The 5,097-nt window shown below is 32.4% G+C and overlaps 1 pseudogene; it reads left to right on the forward strand.

Annotated features, from left to right (window-relative positions):
- LOC18594487 lies at positions 296 to 4,273 on the forward strand (annotated as a pseudogene).

A 5,097-nucleotide genomic window follows, 5' to 3' on the forward strand; every position in this document is an offset into this window, starting at 1 on the left:
TCATTAAATATATATTTTCGGCTTACCTACTGCATTTTTAGCAAGTTTCGAGGTTTTCGACAAAAATGACAAAAATGCCCCTGTGAGCAAAAAAAAAAAATGTTATGTTATGATTTGGAAATGATTTGTAATCCTTCGTATTTTGATGATTTGATAACTATTGCTCACCGGGGAAGTGCGAAAGCTGATACGAGAGCCTTGCGAGGTTTCGATCGACATTCGGAGTGAAGAATGTTTGTCGAGGCTTTGCGGCGATTGTCACAGGCTCGATGGGGAGTTCTGGGTCGTGACATCGCAAGTGTGGTGACCACAGGTATGAGCTGGAGTGTGACAATAATAACCGCACCACTTTGGTCATGAAACATGGGAGATTCTATGTCCAAAACATCTCTTATGGAAATCATACAATACAAGTTGTCGATGCGAATTTGGGCAAGAATGATTGCTCCCTTCCTCGCAGTTCCTTCATTTTTGGTCATCCATGTAAGCTACCGTATTGGGTGTCGTATCCTACGAGCAGCAATATGTATCTTGTAAATTGCACAACACCGATGAAATCTTCTCTGTATGTTGATGCCTCTCGTTGCCACAATCGCTCTTCCCATCCACCTACTTACTTTTATTTTTTAGATCAAGGAACCCGGCCTGTTGATTTCAGTCAGTTTTCCACGGTCGACGCACAGGTTCCAGTTGGGCTAGAGAATATCAGCAACATGTCTACTTTGGACATCTACAAAAACCTATTACTGGGCTTTGAGTTGTCATGGATGGACTTAGATGATTTCCCGCTGCATTGCACGGAGGATAAACTTCAAGTGATGTAAGAATTTTCGATAATTTTGTTCTATTTTCCTAGGCTGAGTTAGGTTGGGTCATTAAATGTGATTGAAAGAATTATGGTTAAAAAATTATTATATTTTGTGAATAATAAAAAGTTAACGTTTCGCTCAAACTTGAGATTGAAAATTTTGAAAAACTTCACTTCCTTCTAGCTGATTTTATTCTTCACATGAAGCAGGGGAGACCTGCTGCAAAGAGGAAGGAATACAGAAAACTCCCTTAACAATGGAGTGAAGAAATATAACAAACTAATCCTTTTTTGTATTTATTGCTCCGCCAACCTCAAAACAAACTTGATTAAGAAATTGAACAGAATATATATGGCCGTAAGCTAGACAAGTTAGCCCAGTCCTTTTGGAAAGGTAATGCGCAGGTCAAGGGGTCGAATCGCTGTCCTGCTTGGGGGCTATAACCCTTGTTACCTAGCAAAAGGAAAACAAATTCTACAAAAAATTCAAAACAGGGTACAAAGCAAACCTTTTATTTTAGTTGCTGATATCTTTGTTTTATTTGGATGTGTTGCGCATTCCAGATTGGACTCGTTGCGATCTGCCTTGGAAACCTATGTGGACAGCTTCGTAGATTTCCCCTTCAATAGGGAATATTATTATGGATCTACAGGTATGTTCAATTTGCAGGTTTCATAAGTAGTTTTCGTATTGAATTTGCTCTTTTTGTTCCTCATATGGAAATGATTATGTTTCGGTTGTCTTGGTATTTTTCTATAGGTACGTATATATCTCTCGGAGTAACAGGTAAGCTTTAACTCTGCTATTGCATATACACAAAATTGAATTTTTTGAAAAAAAAAATATTAAAGAGCTATTAGATCATACCAGCTTATAAATGTACCAACTTAAACTCACAAAAGAATAAAGCTTTTTGATGATTTTAATTTTAGAGGTGAAAGAGTACTAGAATTAAAATATTATATCTTGTATGTATAGATTAGGGATGGCATAACAGGGTACCCGCGGATACCCAAACCGATTATATAGGATTAGGGTACTCTATAATCGAATTTACGTAGTGATTTTACTATCCGTATCGGATTAACGTAGGGTATAGATATCACCCTTTGGATACTCGTTACCCAATACCCATTTATAAATATTTTATTATTACTTAAATAATTAAATTAAAAATATATAATTTTGTTGGTGTTTAGATTTTAAACCCATACAACTTTGCAAATTATTAAAAATTAACAAATATATGAAAAGTACGGTTACTTAAATTATTCATGTGATGACATTAATATATTTAAATTAAAAAATAAAAAATTATTAATTATATTTAGATAATATGAACATCATAGTAATATAATTACTTATATATATACACTTTTAATATAAATATATTTACTTGCTATTTTGTGTTAACATTATAAAAATTATAACTTATAAAATTATTAATTATAATAGATATACTATTTGTTTATATAAACTTATAATTTTTTTAATATATAGAATTTTAATAATTTTTTACATAATTAGGTTTTTAAATAGGTTAGGGTAATTATAGGGGAGTGGGGATGTATTAGGGTTAAGGTTAGGGTAATAACTTTTAAAAATATTTGAGTAATTAATAGGGTTTGGGTATTTTATTTCTTATAGGGTTAGGATTCGAGTACCTCAAAATTAACGGATACCCTTTTCGTTGAGAACTCTAGTATAGATAGAGGAACAAATAATAGTAAATAAAAAAAGCTGTGGGCTTGAATAATATGATAGAATACACTAAGTAGTTATTAATTGAACATATGAATGGTAAAAATTAGTAATAAATATTCTAGTATTGCACATGGTGATTTTAGTTATTAAGAAATTACCGAATGCATTACTTGATAAGAATTTGTCTTTCAAGCTATGATATTTAGTTTCCTTTATCATATGCTAACTATACTATTTAATTATGAGAGAATGCTTCATACTACACTTTTAATTATTGGGCAATTCTCGCACTAGTTTTTCTTTTCTTTTCTCTTTATTGTCTTTCTGAAAATAAGCATCCTACAGTTTTCCATTCTGTTATAAATTAGTTCGTTATGGTGAAAGATAACAGCACTTAAGTTGCCTGATATAAGACATAATCACATTTCTTTCGAAAATAGTTTCATTCAATATACTAATGTGTTCCAACATACTTTTCTTAAAAAAGGAGGAGTTATCTTATTAAGAGCTTTGCCGGGAATATGTTGCTTGATTGTAGTTGTTACGTACAAATGGCGAAGAAGACATTTATCTGTGGATGACATGATTGAGGAGTTTCTTCAAAGTCAAAATGATATAATACCGATAAGGTATTCTTATCGTGAAATAAAAAGAATGACTAAAAGTTTGCGAGATAAATTAGGTGAAGGCGGTTATAGTTCAGTGTATAAAGGAAAGCTTTGTAGTGGTCATTTTGTAGCAATAAAGTTATTGGGTAAGTCAAAAGCTAACGGACAAGATTTCATTAATGAAGTTGCTGCAATTGGGAGAATTCATCATGTTAATGTGGCAAGACTTATTGGATTTCGTGTGGAGGGATCAAAACAAGCTCTTGTCTATGACTTTATGTCAAATGGATCTCTAGATAAAATCATATTTGCAGAAGAAAATAAAACTATTTTGAGTTGGCAACAAATGTTTGATATTGCACTTGGCGTGGCTCGAGGAATTGAATATTTACATCAAGGATGTGACATGCAAATTCTACATTTTGACATCAAGCCGCACAAAGTTCTTTTAGATGAGAACTTTATCCCAAAAGTTTCGGATTTTGGTCTTGCTAAACTCTATTCAGTAGATGATAACATCGTATCACTCACTGCAGCACGAGGTACAATCAGATATATTGCTCCTGAATTGGTCTACAAAAACATTGGAGGCATCTCGTACAAGGCTGATGTTTATAGTTTTGGAATGCTATTAATGGAAATGGTGGGAAGAAGGAAGAATTTGAATGTACTTGCTGAACACTTAAGTCAAATACTTTCCGTCATGGATTTATGGCCGATTGCATCAAGGACAGGACTTTGAGTTGAGAGAAGTTACAGATTTTGAAAAGATACTTATTAAGAAAATGATAATAACAGCTTGTTGGTGTATACAAGTGACACCTAATGACCGTCCTTCAATGAACAAAGTCTTGCAGATGCTTGAAACAGATGTTGAGCTCATTCAAATGCCCCCCAAATCTTTTCAACTTCCTTTTGAAATATTAACTGAGGATCATGTTGATGAAAATCCAAGTGAGGATCCAACTTCATCACTTCTTTCTTCGAATGAAATTAGCTTAAATATAGTCTAAGTTATGAAACTTTTCATTTTATCACGTTACCTTTGTACTTTGATAATGAGAAAAAATCATGTCCCTTTAGAATTTTGTATTATAATTTCCAAACTTTTCTCTGTATTTTTAACTCTGTTTTTATGGGTGTTTTTTCTTATACCATTTTGTGTTTTATTTCATAGTATATATCCTTCATTTTGCTTATTTGACCTATGTTATTATTTCCTTTGTTAAGCTTAACCTTCCCCTTTTTTGTAGAAATGGCTTAGAAAAATTAAAAAATGGTAATGGAAACCAGAATTCCATAAGATTTAAATTCCAAGACAAGGCCGTAGTGGTTGCCTTCGTTTTATATTTAAGTCCAAGTATGCTAAAGATAAAAAATGGAATAGAAAATGAGTAAAGTTTGTCACGATCCGGAACTCCCTTCGAGCCCGTGATAATCGTCGCGGTATCCCGATGAGCACTTATCTCTCGAAATACCAACCGGAACCCCGCAAGGCTTAATATCATTTTTTTCGTTTTCCTCGGTGAGTAACTATTGCCAAATATTATGTTCTAAAGGATTTTGAGCTATTTCCAACTTAAAACAGATAAAACGAAAATTTTGTCTCAGAGGGGCATTTTGGTCATTTCTCCCAAAAATCTCAAAATCAGTTAAAAATGTAGTTTGCAAGTGGAAAACGCATATTTCATAATCAAAAATAATTTTGAATGTCTAAAATATTCGTTTAAAATAAAATTATGACTATTAATATAAAATAAAAAATATTGAATAAAATATTCAATTTTCTCTTAAAACAATATTTTAAGAACACTGCATAAATAATTTTTACAGCGTAAAAGTAAAATAAATTCATATATATTGTAATACAGATAATCAAAGTATAAAATTAAATTTGCAGTGACACGTGGGCCCACAAACGACTAAAAGTGTCTAGAGAGATAAACCTACATATTTTGAGGATGCCAGTCCAAATC

This window comes from Theobroma cacao, chromosome 7, assembly GCF_000208745.1.
Source record: "Theobroma cacao cultivar B97-61/B2 chromosome 7, Criollo_cocoa_genome_V2, whole genome shotgun sequence".
NCBI classification, from domain to species: domain Eukaryota; kingdom Viridiplantae; phylum Streptophyta; class Magnoliopsida; order Malvales; family Malvaceae; genus Theobroma; species Theobroma cacao.